Here is a 19,098-nt window from a genome sequence, read left to right as displayed (position 1 = left end):
TTGTCTCGCCTAGGCTAAATGAAGGCAACACTTTTTTTGTCCTATTTAGTTTATAAGCTCTGTATTTTTATGTACCACTGTACGCTATAGAAGCATTAGGGTTACCTTTTACCGTCTTTTCCGTCCTTCCGTCCGTAAAATGTACAATGTAAGCAGTTATCGGCAACCTACGGCATTTAACAATGAGATAAACCTATACCATAAAGTCGGCTGTAAAAGGTACCGACATGAAAAGTTCGATACAATTCAACAAAGAAAAAGAAGAGTATTTTTATGAACCACTGTACGATACGGGGACATTACGGTTACCTTTGACCGTCTTTTCCGTCCTTCCGTCCGTCCCATTTTCCTTTCTGCACACTCAAAGTTTTCCTCGCAAGTTTCATAAACTCATATACACAAGGCTAAGAACCAAACTCGACAGAATTCGAATTTTGACGGTAGGTTACTAACCGTTCTAGAGTTATGCCCCTTTAAAACCAAAAATATTGCATTTTTTGTCCTTAATGCATCTTGACAAGTAATGCGCATCCAAATTTTATAAAATCCTACACAATTATAAGAACCAAAACTAGCAGACAATTTGGGTGATGAGTTACTTCCAACTCTAAAGTTATGCCCCTTTTTAACTTATACCAAGTTGGAAAATTGTAATTAATGTTTTTCCGTTAATTTGTCTCATCCGATTTCATACATAATGCGTAGACAGATTTCGAAATTGGGTTGTAAGCTATTCATCATTCTTGAGTTATGCTCTTATTAATTAGAAAATTGTAAACCTTAAAATATTCTTCTTTTATTATTGGTAGAATAGAATTTTTCTTATATTTCGACCTCGAGCATCACCGGAAAGACATGTTTTGTCGAACTACGTATCTTGTGCAGAAAAACTGATATCGTTATAGAGCAATTTTTGTTTACCTTAACTTCATATTTTCGAACATAAACCCTTCTGGATTTTAGTCAATGATGCTCCAATGTCTCCTCTGTCTGTAACAGTAGCTATAAGTTAGTTCATAAACCATTAATGTGATTATCTTATGTAATGTTATGGTTCATATTTATACCTCCTAACTGCCCGCTACAATTATTTGCTAGCTTGGGTAAACCCAATATTTTTTTCTTTAAAACGATCAAAATAAAGATAGTATCACAAAAATACTGAACACCGAGGAAAATTCAAAACGGAAAGTCCTCAATTAAATGGCAAAACCAAAAGCTCAAACACAACAACCGACTAGATAACAACGGTCATATTTCTGACTTGGTACAGGCATTCATAACTTGATAGCATTCTGTCAAATTTCGAGAATTTGCAGAAGACTTGTATGCAACGCTACAATACAAAAAAAGTAAAATAACCAAGAAACGTGCGAAGTTGAAATGCATTTTGGACTCCAAAAATTGAAAATTTGCAAAATAGAGCTAATATTTTCGGTGAATACTTTGCCATATATGTTATATTAAAAGTTTGTCTTTGGCAATTCATAATTTTACTAAACCTTTGATGAATTGCGAAATACTAAATTTTGATATAACATATATACTATAACAGATGAACAGTAATGAAATCCAATTACTTGTAACGTAAGCCAAATTAAAGCTATTGAAGTGAATTTTAAATACTGTGGGTGATTGGAAACATCAAATCAGTCTGTTTTTAAAATACATTTTTATTAGATTATCAATTACATATACTACACAGAATACATTTATATAGTTATGAATCTTAAAAGTCCAATCTATAACATAATGCATATTATGATAACAGTGTACAATCTAAATTACAATGAATTTTTATATAAAAATAAGAAGATTTGGTATGACTAAAATGAGACAACTCTCTACCAGAAACCACATGACGTAGAAGTCAGCAAATATAGGTCACCATACGGCTTTAAACGATAAACAAACACCATACCAAGTAAAGGCCCCGAGATGACAGAATAGAACAATCCAAAAGGAGAAACTAACGCCCTTATTTACGTACATAACAATAAACGAAAACCAAATATGATATACAGAAGCAAACGACAACCACTGAAATACAGACTTCTGACTTGGAACATATACATTACAAATGCGGCTTGGTTAAATATGTTTGCGGGCGCCCAAGCCTCTCCTAACCTTAGACAGTGGTGTAACAGCACATCATAAAAACAAATATAAATGTCAGTTGGAATGGAATTAAGTCATAAAATCGATATAATGCACAAAAAAACAAAATACCGGGAAGACACAAGTTACAATCTGAGAATAATCACAGCTAGTGAAAACTAGTTCGAAGCCAATAAAAACAAAACAACACATTGTTTCTATTTCAACATTTAATGAATAGTACAATTGCCAGTGGTATTTAATAAAACTCAACTTCTATCAAGATGAATAATAATTAACGTTTATGATGTACATAAATCAACATATGTAGAATGAATATCAAATTAATATTCTAAAATTGGCCGAAGACATTTGATTATAAATCATAACAATAATAAACGAGGAAATATTTAGATTTTACACAAAACAACAAAATGATTCACTGATATAATTTATATTACACCAAAAGTTGTCTTTTACTTATATTAGTCTTGAGATAAAGTCGACACGTAATGCTTTTGATAATTGGTTTTCTATGTGTGATATTTTTTCTGAAAAAAAAGGATTGAAGGTGTATTTAAATGAATACACAATTTATTAGAATTTGAGAATATTGTGGTAAATTTTGTTCAGATATGTTTTAATCTATTTAGGTCTCCAGCTGGTAAGAATTAGTGAATTTTATTTCTAATTAAGTGCATAGTTACAATACATTTTTACTAAGAATAACAACACATGTATACTTATAATTATACATAAAGAATATGATTGATATGACTAGTAAGCTATAAACAATCAGTTCATAAGATCAATGAAGGAATTCACGACTGCATGTTCTGTAAACCGTGCACTTTGGATAAAATTTTGTAAACCCATTTCATATAAGTGTACAATATATGATATAAGCAAAACATACCTCTCCCCTAAAAAAAGGAATAGGAAAAAACAGTAACACGTGTCCTGTTTAAGGATGAATTACGCCTAGCTGGAAAAAGTTGTTGATCGAGTGTGACATGGACGACAAAAAAATACAGAGAAGACGCCTTAGTCACTACAGCTTTACTTTCAAGCGATAAAAAATACAGATAAAATCAATTTTACCATAGTCACACTCTATTTCAGAAAAGATTATTGTTATATATCGCGTATACATGAAAGATTTAGTATAAGTAAATGACTTCACTAAAGTATAGGTAATATAAAAAGAAAAATGTTTATAGAAGAAAATAAAAAAAAAATCTATCCATTATAACCGTTTCTCATTAGAACTATTTTTTTGATATTATCAACATTGAATAATTAAAATTTCGTCTTTCAAAAGAAGTTCTGATGGACCTTCAACAAAAAGTTCATTATTTTAGAAGAATAAAACATACAAGACCTGTATACAATATAAACTCCAGGGCCCCAATTTCAATTTTTAGCTTAAATTGACACATTTATACGCTGGTCCTTTTGTCCCTTTGATTGACAACAGCCTTATGATTTCTGGTTACCTTATTAAACAAGCTATCAATATAGGTAACTGGCAGTTTGTGTCACATATCAAAATATTTTACCAACATACTTATTATTTCTATATATAACCACACCTGTAACTTCCGGTGAATAAACGAAACTCATAGTTATTATGATATTTTCCTTAAAACATATCTAATACCATCTTTGCAATATTTGCATGCCCATTGTCTAAAGCAATCTTTTCAAGTGACAAATCATCGTTATAACGTCTATCATAATATGCTCCCTTTTCTAACAACATCCTTACTATTTCAGTATGGCCATGTTTACAAGCAATCATTAGAGGTGACCAACTATCATTGTCATATATGCTATAATCTGCTCCTTTGTCTAATAACATTTGAACTATTTCAGTATGGCCATATCTACAAGCAATCAGTACAGGTGATTGACAACCATCGTCACATTTATCCGTGCTTGTGTCTAACAAATTTTCTAGTACTTTTGCTCTTTTACCGAAGAACAACTTCCTAATTATTTCTGTGGGACCATGTCTACGAGACATCATAACAGTTGACTTTCGATTATTGTCACATTTATCATAACATGCTCCTTTGTTTAATAACAACCGCACTATTTCGGTATGACCATGTCTACACGCAACACTCAAAGGTGTGTGACCCACTTTATTACATTTATCATAATCTGCCCCGTTGTCTAACAAAATCTTTACTATTTCTGTTTTACCATGTTCACAAGACATCATCAAAGGTGACTGACCATGATAATCAAATCTGTTATAATTTACTCCTTTGTGTATTAACATTTTTACTATTTCTACATGGCCTTGTTGACACGCTGTCATCACTAGTGACCTATAAGGGTTGCCACATTTATCGTACGTATTATCATAAGCTACCTCTTTGTCTAACATCCTTTCCATTTCTGTATAACCATAAATACAAGCCATTACAAGTGAACGACCATTCCTGTCAAATTTAGTAAAATCTGCTCCTCTGTTTAATAACATGCTTACTATATCTGTATGACCATGAATACAAGCATTCATGACAAGTGACTGACCATACTTGTCAACTCTATTGCATTTTACTCCTTTATCTAACAGCATCCGTACTATTTCTGTATTTCCATGTATACAAGCCATGATGACAGGCGACTCATCAAAAGTGTCACATCTGTTATAATCCGCTCCTTTGTCTAACAACATCTTTAGTATATCTGTATGACCATGTATGCAGGCCATCATAACAGGTGACTTGCCTAAGATGTCACATTTATTAAAGTTCGCGTATCTATCTAACAACATCTTTACTATTTCTTTGTTACCATCTCGACTAGCATTCATTACAAGTGACTGATGATAACTGTCACACTCATTACAATCTGCCCCTTTGTCTAACAACATTCTTACTATTTCTGTATGATAATTTAAACAAGCCACCATCACAGCTGACTGACCAATTTTGTTACATTTAGTATAATCTGCTCCTTTCTCTATCAACAGTCTCAAAATGTCTTTATCACCGTGCGCACAAGCTATCAGAACAGGGGACAAACCTTGATTATCACATTTATTATAATTTGCTCCCTTGTTTAACAACATTCTGACTACTTCTGTATGACGATATCTACAAGCAATCATTAAGGGGAACTGACCACGATACCCACATTGGTCAATACTAGCATCATGACCGAGACAAAACTGGATCATTGGAATGTCTCCTATAAAACAACACAGTAACATGACAGTGTCACAAATAACGTCCTTATCATATCCCTGATTCCCTACAAAATTATACTTATTGTAATTCAGATCAACGGTGTGGACTAATTTCTTCTGAAAAGATATGTCATATTTATTCAAATAACTCAAGAATCTCTGTCTGAACTGATATAATTTCATATTGTTATTATTAAATACATCTTGTAATTTTCCCTTTGACCAGTCGTCAATCATTCTCTGCATGTACACTTGATGATACTTAAAAGGCACAATAGTGATACACTGATCCATGTCATCTTTCCTGTCTAGTAAAAATCTCTCCCGAATCAAACCGCTGTCAGCATTCTTGATCAAGCAATCGAATAATTTCTGTCCAAAGCATTTAACCAGAATGTCGAATACTTTATCATGCATAGTTGTGTAGAAGATTTAGTTTTCTAGGTAACGAAATGTTATGCCTTGTTTCTGTAAAAATGTATTTAAAAGAGAATCCATTTCGTCTTTCAAAAGAAGCCTTGAAGTCCCTCTATCAAGTTTACACGCCTCACACGTGTTTTCAATTATGTTTCTGGTTTCGTCACCAATCTCTAATGTCAATATGTCTTCGTTCACTTTATTATTGAATACAACACATAAAGCCAAAGCACAATATTTAGCATAAATTCCTTTCTTCTGCAGCTCGTCAACCTGTGCTTCATAAACGGAAAAAGGATTCTGAAATAAATCCTTTAAATCAAGTGTGGGATTTTCATTGTATAATTGACATAAAAGTGGAAAGCAATCATACAAGTCATAATAATCTGTAACTTGATAAGCTTTAGTTTTGAGATATAACTCAGCAATTGATTGTTTTTCAGGTATTAACAAGCGTATGGTATCTGACATCAAGTTGCAAACACATGTTTTAAAAATTGATAATGTGTCAAACTTATCATCTAGATACACTTGCAATCTACATGCTGCAATAATTTTTGTATGTTTATCTTCAAGACACTCCTTTATGCGACTGACCACTGGCTCCCATATTTTGATATCAATCTGGTTTAAAGAGAAGTTCCCACATAAATTATCAATAACAAACAAGGTTTTCTTGTTTGGATTATAAAATTTTACAATGTCACCTGGATCTGTCACTAGAAGTATATCGTATCCAATTACATACATTTCTAAAGCCACATGCTGGATGATTGCAGTCTTTCCTACACCAGAACTAGCAGTTACGGTTACGCAACTATTCTCCTGTAAAGATTGCAGAACATGCTTGGCAGCTCTTGTGTTTACAAACATCCGATTCTTGGTTTTCCATTTTTCAAGAATTTTGTTGTTTTGTGCTACAAAATATTTTATTTCAAAAGATTATTGGCATTGATTAAAATTTAAAAATACATAAAGGTTTGATATAAGGTATGATTGCTAATGAGAAAATCTTACACTGAAGACCAAAATGACATTATAGGTCAACGTACAGCTTTCAACATTTAACCTATCTCGAACCGCACAGTAAGCCTGACAAGGCCAATCAATGTTTATGTAAAACAATCCAAACGGAAAAACAAACGACAACACTTGAACTAGGACCAAAATTATACACGAAAAACAAATATGATATAATATATAGAAACAGACAACAAGAATTTATTAACAGGTTCCCGACGGGTGCCATATATTGAGCAGGTTCTGCTTAACCTTAAAGAGCATATAAGAACACCCTCAATATTTGGAGGGATTCCGGATTTGTCAAAACTATATTTTGTGCGATATTGTTTGTCTGTTGGTCTTGTTTTCTTTTTAATCATTGGCGTTGTCAGTTTATTTTCGACTTCTGAGTGGAAAGTCGCTCTATTATCTTTCGCCTCCTTTTTAGCTCATTTGGCATAGCCATGTGAGCTTATGTCATCACTTGGCGTCCGTCGTCGTCTGTCGTCGTAAACTATTTCAAGAATCTTCTCCTCTGAAACTACTAGACCAAATACTTCCAAACTTTAACTGAATGTTCCTTAGGGTATCTAGTTTATATGTATCCGAAGTTTTGATCTATCAACAAACATGGTCGCCATTGCTAAAAATAGAACATAGGGGTCAAATGCAGTTTTTGGCTTATATCTCAAAAACGAAAGCACTTAGAGCAAATCTGACATGGGGTAAAAATGTTTATTAGGTAAAGATCTAACAGCCCTGGAATTTTCAGATGAATCAAACAACCCATTGTTGGGTTGCTGCCACTTAATTGGTAATTTTAAGGAAATTTTGCAGTTTTTGGTCATTATCTTGAAAATTATTATAGATAAAGATAAACTGTAAACAGCAAAAATGATCAGCATGTAAGATCTACAAATAAGTTAATATGACCAAAATTATCAATTGACCCCTTAAGGGGTTATTGTCCTTTAATGACAATTTTTCACAATTTGTTCATCATATTTGCTAACTTTAAAAAATCTTCTCCTCTAACACTACTCAACCAAATTCAACCAAACTTCAACTGAATGATCAGTATGGTGTATAAAATAACGTTTGTGTTTTATTTTCTATTTCGTAAAAAAACATGGCCGTCATGGCTAAAAATAGAACACAGGTTAAAATGCAGTTTTTAGCTTATATCTCAAAAACTCCAGCATTTAGAGCAAATAAGACAAAGTTAAAGTATTTATTATGTCAAGTTCTCTGTTAATAGCAAAAATGTTAAGCAAAGTAAGATCTCAATAGGTCAATTTGACCAAAATTGTCAATTGACCCCTTAAGGAGTTATTGCCCTTTAAAGATTTTTTTCACAATTTGTTCATCATGTTGACTTACTTTAAAAAATCTTCTCCTTTGAAACTGCTGTATCAATTTCAGCCAAACTTAGGCTAAATGAGTTTCAGAGTATCTAGTATAAATTTTATATTTTATTTCCTTGTATGTCAAGAAACATAGCTCCTATGGCTACAATAGAACATAGGAGAAAATGATTTTTTTTTGCTTTTGAAGGAAATAGGATGATTCAAAGAACATTTAAATAAATTGAAAAGCCAAAATAATCATTGATGAGAGATTTAACCAAAAAAATTAAGGTGAGCGATTCATGCTCTTGAGAGCCTCTTGTTTTCCATTTTTCGTAAATCATAGTAATCTTTTACAAAAATCTTCTCCTCTGAAACAACTAGGCCAAATTAAACCAAACTTGGCCACAACTATCATTAGGGTATCTAGTTTAAAAAATGTGTGGCGTGACCTGGCCACCCAACCAAGATGGCCGCCACGGCTAAAAATAGAACATAGGGGTAAAATGCAGTTTTTGGCTTATAACTCAAAAACTAAAGCATTAGGAGCAAATCTTATAGGTGTTAAATTGTTCATCAGGTCAAGTTCTATCAGCCCTGAAATTTTCAGATGAATCGGACAACCCGTTGTTGGGTTGCTGCCCCTGAATTGGTAATTTTAAGGAAATTTTGCTGTTTTTGGTTATTATCTTGAATATTATTATAGATAGAGATAAACTGTAAACAGCAATAATGTTCAGCAAAGTAAGATTTACAAATAAGTAACATGACCGAAATGGTTTGTTGACCCGTTTAGGAGTTATTGCCCTTTATCGTCAATTTTTAACCATTTTTCGTAAATCTTAGTAATCTTTTACAAAAATCTTCTCCTCTGAAACAACTGGGCCAAATTTAACCAAACTTGGCCACAACTATCATTGGCGTATCTAGTTTAAAAAATGTGTGGCGTGACCCGGCCAACCAACCAAGATGGCTGCCACAGTTTAAAATAGAACATAGGGGTAAAATGCAGTTTTTGGCTTATAACTCAAAAACCAAAGCATTTAGAGCAAATCTTACATGTGTTAAATTGTTCATCAGGTAAATATCTATCTGCCCTGAAATGTTCAGATGAATCAGACAACCCACTGTTGGGTTGCTGCCCCTGAATTGGTAATTTTAAGGAAATTTTGCAGTTTTCGGTTATTATCTTGAATATTATTATAGATAGAGATAAACTGTAAACAGCAATAATGTTCAGCAAAGTAAGATTTACAAACAAATGAGCATGACCGAAATGGTCAGTTGACCCATTTAGGAGTAATTGCCCTTTATAGTCAATTTTTAACCATTTTTCGTAAATCTTAGTAATGTTTGACAAAAATCTTCTCCTCTGAAACTACTGGGTCAAGTTAATTATAGATAGAGATAATTGTAAGCAGCTAGAATGTTCAGTAAATTAAGATGTACAAACACATCACCATCACCTGGCCAAAATACAATTTTGTCATGAATCAATCTGCGTCCTTTGTTTAATATTCACATATACCAAGGTGAGCGAAACAGGCTCTTTAGAGCCTCTAGTTGAATAAGCAGTCTGTCTTAGCTAAGACTTCCGGAAAATTGTTTTACACACATCATTTTTTACCCTTAAGAGCTCTTTTTCGGTGTAAGTCGAGACCTGACTTTTTTTTACATTTTACAAAGTGTGACTTAAAGGGAGAGATGTCTCACTGGCAGTACTTATACCACATCTTCATATAATTATTAAATAGCAAGAACATATATCCTTCACGTTATATTTGAAAAAATACTTAGAATAAATGTTAGATACAAGTAATAAATGTAAGAGACATATAATCACAGAATATTATTAAATATCATGGACAAATAGTGTCTAAAAGTTATTTGACAGATTCCTAAATATGACATACTTTCACTTTTTCAATAAAATATATGTTGACAATTTGTAAATTTTACAGCATGCTCAGTTATTATTTACCATGTAGTTAAATGACATATGTCAAATATTATCCATATGTCAAGAGAGAGAGAGAAGAAATACAAAAGGCTCATGCAAACGCATAAGTTGAAAAAATACCGACATAGCATGAAAAAAAACCCACAAACAGACAAACAACAGTGCACAGAAAAACAAGAAAACTAACAATACTTTGAATTAAGAGAAAACAAATAAAATATAAGTTAGTGCGAAACATTTGCTGTTCTTTTGTTTGGCAGTTATTTTAAAGTAAAATGTGTGCATGGAAAACAAAACCATATAAACTATATATTTGCTGAGATAAAATTTCTTATACTGATACTTTCCTTATTTGACAATTTTGCCATGCTTTTATAAAATATAATCAAAAGTATTGGTCATTGTTCTAATTTCTGAGTTACAAGGTGTCAAACATTGATGAATCGTTTAGCGAAAACAAATCAAAATCACAAACCAAGTTCGAGTGAAACACATCAACTAAAACAAACATCATCATTCATAAAAACGGACTCTTTGATAACAACTTCCATATTCCTGATTTAGTACAGACACTGTTAAGACAAAAATGGTGATTTAAACATGGTTTTATGGCCAAACATTCCGCTTATATGGCAATGTTAAAAATACCACTAAAATGACACCATTACGTGTCAGAAACACAGCACTGATAGACGAAAGAAAACACGTGACAGAGAAACAAATAAATAAACAAAAAAATAGAACATAACAATATGTACACGACATAATAACAACGTGACCTCCAGCACAGCACACCAGGATAAAAACAAAGTAAAATTCTGAACTGTTTGTTACACAATTGTATGAAAATTATAAGCTTTACAGACTTACCTCTAACATTCCAAGGCACTGTATCCTGCTGATAGGACGTCACTGTTTTTTGAAGCTTTACATGCGAATGCTGCACTTCTTCACAGTTTTCATGTAATAATTCATATGACTGCTTCATTTCTTTTTCAGACGACTGCAAATATTCAACTGATGCCTTTAATTCTCTGATTTCATTAGAAGAACGTCTGATGGCGTTCATTATTTCATGGCTGGTCTGATCTAGATGTTACACAATATACCACTCCTTTAGCCCCCCACAAAAAAAAAAAATTATCTTCAATTTTTGACCCCCCATTTTAAAGAAAAAAACCCCTTTTTACATCCAAAATAAAAATTTTACCAACATTTTTGTGTGATTTTTAACTTCAAAATTAAGAAGAAAAAAAAACACACTTTGTATTTATACCCCCCATAAAAAAAATAAAAAAAATTTTTTGTAAAGAGCACACCAAAACCTTAATCCTGTTTTTTTTTATAAAACTCATTTTTTCCCCTAAGGGGAGTAGTATAGTACTTGAACGACTCCAGCACCCCCCCCCCCTCCAAAAAAAAAAAATTTGACCCCAAAAAATTACCCTCATTTCAAGTAATAGAGCCCTAAATTTTCATAAAAAAAAGAAGCAAAAAAACACCCAAAAAACACCAAATTTTCTTACTCCCTAAAAAACCGGGAGAACTGACAGAGAAAGAATTCTGTGGGATTTAAGAGAAAAAAAAAAAATCAATTTTTACTTTAAAAAATGAAACAACCTACAGCTCCTGATTTATATCCAGAATTACCTATAGAAGATGGACAAAACTATAGATTACAAAAAATTTCAGAAATAGAAAATTCTTTAAAAAATGAAAGAGACAAAAGAAATTCTTTATATAAAAAATATAAAAGAGGAGTAAACTTTACAGATGGAATAGATACAACTTTAATTTCAGCATCAGTTATTTCTGCAGGTATAGGTGTTGCTATTCCTATTTTATTACCTTTACAAATAACAGCAGTCGCATGCGGAAGTATTGGTGGTGTAATAAAATTAATAAGAAGAAAGCTTACTTTAAAAGCTAAAAAACATTACGAAATAAAAACTTTAGCAGAATGTAAATTAAATAGTATTAAAGATTTAATTTCTAGGTCTTTAACTGACAACAAAATAAGTGAAGAAGAATTTAAACTTATTTTAGAAGAGCAAGAAAAATTTAATGAAATAAAAAAAAATTCCCAAAAAGGAAAAATGGAAAATTTCCTAAAAGGAAAAAGTTTAACTACTTTAGGAGAAGATGAAAGAAAAAAACTTATAGAAGAAACAGAAAATAGAGTAAGAAACGAAATAAAAAAAAAAATGGAAAATCTATAATTTTTATAAATAAAGTTATAATTTCTTCTATTCCCCTTAGGGAAAATCCACCAAACTATGAATCGATTTTTTAGACACAGGGTGATTTTTTTATTAAATAAATGGAAACTGAAAAATCGAAATGCGCTAAAAAAACAATTCAATATATTTTAGAACAAGAAGATTCTTCAGATGAAGAAGAAGAGCGTCAAGCGAAAATAAATGGACTTACAAAAAAACAAAAAGATAAAATTATAGAAAATCTACAAATAATGGTTGATAATGAATTTAAATATTCAAATATCTTTTTGTTAGTAGAAAAATTAATATTTACAGGTAGTTTTTATTGTTTATTAACAGAAATATTTGGTTAATTAAAAATGGCATTTTTATTTTATTTAATTAAAAATGGCAGAAGGGGGTTATGAGTTTAAAATAGATGATTATGATGATGATGATTATGATGATGAAGAAAAAACACCATTAATGGATAATGATGATGAAGAGTTTCAAAATTATATAAATAATGAATTTGAAAAAACAAGATATTTATCAGAAGATGAATCTAAAATTCGTAAAAAAGAAACTATAAAAAAAATGATTAAACAATTTTATAAAAAAAATGGTGAAACAACACGTAGTGAAATAGGTTTTTTAGTTAGAGAAGATTATAAAGGAAACCAAATATTATATGTAAAAGATGAAAAGGGCAATAATATTGCATTAACGTATTTTAAAAAAGGAGTATTAAAGTTTTATAAATTTAGCACTCTTCAAAAAGAATACGGTGTTAATTTTGTCAGGGATGTTTTAGGTGTAGATGATTTTAAAATATCTGATAATTTAAGAGAAGCTAGAGCAGATTTTCAAGATTTTCAAAGAACGATAAAAGCATCAATTCGTGAACTCGATTATATAGAAATTCCATTACAAGAAATATCTACACAACAAGAAGGACAAGAATTATTAGAAATAGCAAGTAATGAAGAAACACATGTGAAAGAAATAGAAACTTCATTTATTGAACAAGGAACATCTTACATAAATGAAGAAACACAAACATATATGACAAAAAGAGAGATGGATGGTATAATCAGTGCAATGACATCAGTAAAAGAAGAGATTGCAAATGAATTAACAAAATTGAATGAAACAAATAAAGACTTAGCAAAAGAAAATGCCAAATTAGAACAAGCTAAAGAAGACAATGATGAATTTCAAATAGATAGAATAAGTAGTCGAATAAGAGAGTTAGAATCTGAGAGAAGTGCAAGACTAGAAGTAATTAATATTAATAAAGAGAAACTACGTAGTCAAGTGAACAGATTTAAACAAACAATACATAAAATGTTAAACGAAGACAAAACATTAGGTGAAAGAATAAGAACATTATTCAGAGAACAAGGAATAACAATAGTTAGTGTTTTAACTGCTTTTGGAATGATTATTGGTGTTATTGTTGAGGCATTTACTGGTTCTCCTTCTCCTTCTCCTTCTCCTCCATCAAAAGGTGGTGGTGTACAAGACTGGATAAAAAAACAATTAAAAAATCTTGGAAAACTATTATCTTTTCTTGCAGGAAAATTAGCAGCTGCATTACCAGGTATTATAGGTTCTATTGTTTCTTGGTTATTGTCTGCAACAAAAGACGTAGTAAATTGGTTTGCAAACAACTTATGGGCATTGCTTATTTTAGTTGTTAGTTTATTGTTTACTGCTGCTAGAGATTATTTGAAAAAATAAAGTGCTGTAAATCCTATTACAATACTTACAAATATTATTGCTTGTTTATTATCTTCATGATCTTCATGTTCAATTTTTTTTATTGGATCTATTTTTGGTTCTTTAGGCTTTTCAGGTTTTATAGGTTCTTGTGGTTTTACAGGTTCTTTTGGTTTAAAATCAACATGATCAAAATTTTTATTATTTAAATCATCATTTAAACCGAGTGTTTGATTTTCTGTTGCAATTATAATTTTATTATTATAACCAACAATACTTCCAATTTGTAAAACCATATCACTGGGAGACATATATAAACCAAGTCCATAAGCATAATCAACTTTACTTCTTGCGTATTTTAAAACATTTTGATAATTTGATATCTGAGTGGGTAAATCAGTAGGACTATTAATAACATCTTGTACATTTGCTAAGAATTGTTTTTGTGCATCAAATCCTGTTCCTACTTTTAAAATTTCTGTTTTTGTTTGAGATTGTGCACCCAACAAAGCCCATACGTAAATTTTAATACTTTCATTAATACGTTCAATACCTGCTCGTGTAAAACCTTCTGATTTATCTAAAATAAATGTTGTCCAAGCCATACTTATATCTTTTTCATGATAAATTGTATCATGAATATTAAAGAAAGGACCATCTTTTCTATGATTTTGTCTATATTCATCACTTGGTTTATAAAATTCTTCAAAACTTCCTAATCCTTGACATGATGATTCTAGTTTTTGTCTCCAATCTGTATTTGGAGAAATATTAAATTCATCACATAATTTTTGATATGCAGCTTTGTCATATGGGTTTTTGTAATAACAGAAAGAAGAATCTGTTGGTAAAGGTGATTTAAGTTCTTTTAAAATTCTGGCAATACAATAATATAAATGAAACATATAAAAAGACTTTGTAAGATTTGAAGTATTTTGTATATGATCATTATAAGAAACACCACATCCTGTACTTGCACACCATACTGCAAAGTTTAATTGACATTGCCACCAATCAAATGAAGAATGAATCCATGTATTCCATGGTTCGTTAGTGTGTATTGATGGGTTTTGATAGTTTTGAAATAAATCAGGAAAAGCTGTTTTAAAGTTCTCTTTTTGATTTACAAATATTGTTTGATTTACAAGATTTGTTTTTAATTGATGATCTTTTTCAGAATATTTAATACCTGGATTATATGAAACATTAGGATTATATTTAAATTCTTTTGTTATCATTTTTTTATATTAAAAATGTTTCATACTATTTCAAATATTGATAATACAATAAACTTAGAACAATACATAAATAACAGAAATGGAAATAAACGTATTGGTTTGAAATTTATAAGATACAGTATATGTTGGTATAATGTTTATCATGGGTTTATAAAGAAAACCGGAGAGGAACAACAAAGGATTATGAATGGTTATTATAGTTTTCAACAAATAGTGGATGAATTTCAAAAAGAAAATATTGTATTATCCGTAAATGAAGCAAATGGTATCGCTTCATTAAACACTACTACTGAGTTAAAGATAAGTAAGGGTTTGGGAAATATGTTAGGATTTAATAATAAACGTAAATTCGAACCTAATGAATTACATTATGGAAACAAATTTGTAGATTTTGCTATCCATAAATCATTATATATCCATTTGGAACAAGTTAGCACTTCTCATAATTATCTTGATGGTAAGCCAAGTACATTATTGGCTGTTATCCCAGTCGAGAATAAAGAGTTTGGTGAAGTTATAACAGCGAGATTTGAGCATCCGGAATATAAGTGTTTAGTAAATGATGTTATAACAGAATTGAAATTAGAAATAAGAGATGAAAATAATAACAAGATAATTAATCATTTACCAATTAATTGTGTTTTAGAAGTTATATAATTTATTTAATAAAATGAGCATACTTGGTGTCAAAAAAAAAACGTAGAAAAAGAAATATTAAATATGAAGAGTGAGCTTCAAACAATGGATACTAAGGATAAAGATTTACACCGGAGTGTCGCTGCCCTAAGCATCAGAGTTTTAAATGTTGAAAATATAGTTAGTAATATTAAAAATAAACCAGACAGAAAAATAATAAGTATAAATGCTGGAATTGATGGTCCATTACATTCAAATAAAAAGTTTAATTTTGGTAATGGTGGTGGTAATTATGTAATGAACTTTCCAGGACAAATATTGGGTATAAGTTTATTAAGTTTAAGAACAAACGCAAATCATATAGAAGTTTGGATAACTGTTAATAATAAGCTAATTAGTTACGCAATATTATTAAATAGTGGTGTCACACACACATATCATAACTATAGAACACCTCCACCTATACAAGTTAAGGCTGGAGATTTAATAGGTTTTGAAAGTATGAGTGATAATTCTACATGTACCAATACTCAAGTAACAGCGGTAATTGAATTATTTTTATAACAAATTTAATCCTTAAAAATGTCGGCATACGGAAACAAATTAAATCCTTACAGAAAAATAAGAGAACCTCGTGGTGTGAAAGGTATTCGTCAAAGTGTATCAATAACAAATAATCCTTCAACTATTGATCAAAATCAACAGCTATTAGTGAGATTCCCCAATCTAAGCAATAATGATGTTATTGTTCCTGGAACAACCAGATTGGCATTTGAAATAGAACTCACATCTACAGACGACAATGCAACTATATATCAAAACATAGGAAGAGCAATAGTTAAAAAAACAACAATTCGTATAAGTGGAAATGAAATTATGTCAATTGATGATAGTGATATTTATCATTGTTATGTTGATTTATGGAAATCTACATCTGAACGTTTAAATATGGCATACCAAGGTATTGGTGAAACAAACATGTTAAAACACAGAGTTGGTGCGGATGATAAAGCATCAGACACAGGCGATGAAGCAATTGCAACTGCATATGGTGCAAGATTTTGTATCCCACTTGATTTTGAACTATTAGAAACTCATATGCCTTTTTATCAAGCAGGTCTTGGTGATAGACTTGAATATGAACTTACATTTAATAATTATAGCAATGTTATTAAATCAACAGATACATCTGCAAGTTATACAATCAAAAACATTTGTTTAGAATTTGATATGGTTACTGATATAGAATTAGCAAGACAGATAAGACAACAAGTTAATGGTAAGATGGTTATTTTGTACGATAGAATACTAAGACATAGAAAAATAACCAAAAACAAATCTGATACATTGTGGAATATAAATTTAAATGTTCCAGCTAGAAGTATGAAAGGAATTCTAATGTTGTTCGAAGATCCTGAAAGAACAAGTACCGAAACTTATTATAATCCTAACATAACAAAAGTAGAAATGACAATAGAAGGTGTTCCAAATCAACTATACAGTCAAGGAATGAAAGCATATCAACAATGGGATGAAATAAATAAATTCTTTGCTTTAAATTCAAAAAGAAATAAAACAACAGAAGAAGTTTTAAAGGATTTAAATTTATCCTATACAACATTAGAAAAATATCTTACAACTAATTATGCATTATGGTTAGATTTACGTTCAACAGATGACAATTCGTTACACGGTTCAGGTAGAAGAATTGAAAATGCTTCTGAAGGTATTACTATCCAAATAACTAAAACAGCAGGAGCAAATAAATTAATAAATGTTTATCTGTTTGTTATACAAGATGCACAAATTAATTTTGAAGATGGAAGATTTAAAGAAGTTAATTACTAGTAAGCGAACGGTTCCCCTTTAAAAATGGAAGAGATACACTCCGATTCCCTTTATGAATTACCAAAATATCCCCATTGTGCTATTATATGTGGACAAACAGGATGTGGAAAAACAGAGTTTGTTCTTGATTTATTAGAAAAAGAATATAGTAAAGTTTTCAAATATATAGTCATACTTTGTCCAACCATCCAATGGAACAAAGCATACAAAAATCGTGAATGGATTGGTGATGTTAGAAAACCAAAAACAAAAAATCTAATAATTGTTAATCCTATTGTTGAAGTGAGAGAAGCGAACGGTTCCCTTTATGAAGAAGAGAAGCTACAAGAACTATTAAGAATGTTCTTTAAAAAATATGCTGGTCATCCAACATTATATATCATTGATGACTGCAGTGCAACAAAAGAACTAACAAAGAAAAAAGATATGCTGTCCGAGCTTGCATTTTCAGGAAGACATGCGGAACAATCAGTGTGGGTCATTTCACAGAGATACAACTCTGTTTTAAAAGATTTAAGAGAACAAACAAAATGGTTATGTATGTTTTACACAAAAGATAGAGATAGTTTTGATAATTGTCTAAGAGAAAATGATGTTATTCCTACTTTGGAAGAAAGACAAAGAATAAAGGAAGAACTTAAAAAAAAGAAACATCGTAAATTAATATTAAAGACAGATCAACCTACTGATTATTGGTTACTTAATTGATTTTTTTTTTAGCAATTCTCAAGTAATGCTTAAGTAATGCTTAAGTAATGCTTAAGTAATGCTTAAGTAATTCTTAAGTAATTTAACCAAAATAAGTAATTCTTAAGTAATTTAACCAAAATAAGCAAAATAATGCTTAAGTAATTTAACCAAAAATAAGCAATAAAAAAAGCAATGCTGTTGGAAATACTAACAATTGCAACAAACACTGCAGTCTTATCATTGGTTGGATATGCTGTATTTAATTTTTTTAAAGTTAAAAATAAATTATATCCGTTTTTTGAAACGTATAAAATGAATGCTGAAGAATTATTAAGTGAGCAAATTGTGGAAAACATAAATATTGATGATGAAGCGAGCGGAGTGAACGGTTCCCTTCAAGAAAAAAAAAAACGCGAAAGATTATCAGCTGTTGTTGCTGGTGGGAGTAGTAAACAATATCTGGGTAAAGAATTACAACTGTCAGATATTGATAAAATGACAACAGAACAAATAAACAAACTATACTGTAAATATGAAGCAAGATTGGGAGCTAGTATGACCAAGACATTAGGAAACTCTTTTATAAATTTATATGTCATGGGTGTATCAAAGTTTTTCAAAGTTGTTAATTCACCAATTTTGATACAAGACTTAGAGGAAGATCCTTTTATCAATAATGCTTTAACTAATACATGTTGTGAACTGTACTATAGATATGGAATGTATCTTGCTCCTTTTACTG

The sequence above is a fragment of the Mytilus galloprovincialis genome, chromosome 7 (assembly GCF_965363235.1).
Source record: "Mytilus galloprovincialis chromosome 7, xbMytGall1.hap1.1, whole genome shotgun sequence".
Classification (NCBI taxonomy): domain Eukaryota; kingdom Metazoa; phylum Mollusca; class Bivalvia; order Mytilida; family Mytilidae; genus Mytilus; species Mytilus galloprovincialis.
Note: the sequence above shows the minus strand (reverse complement) of the source record.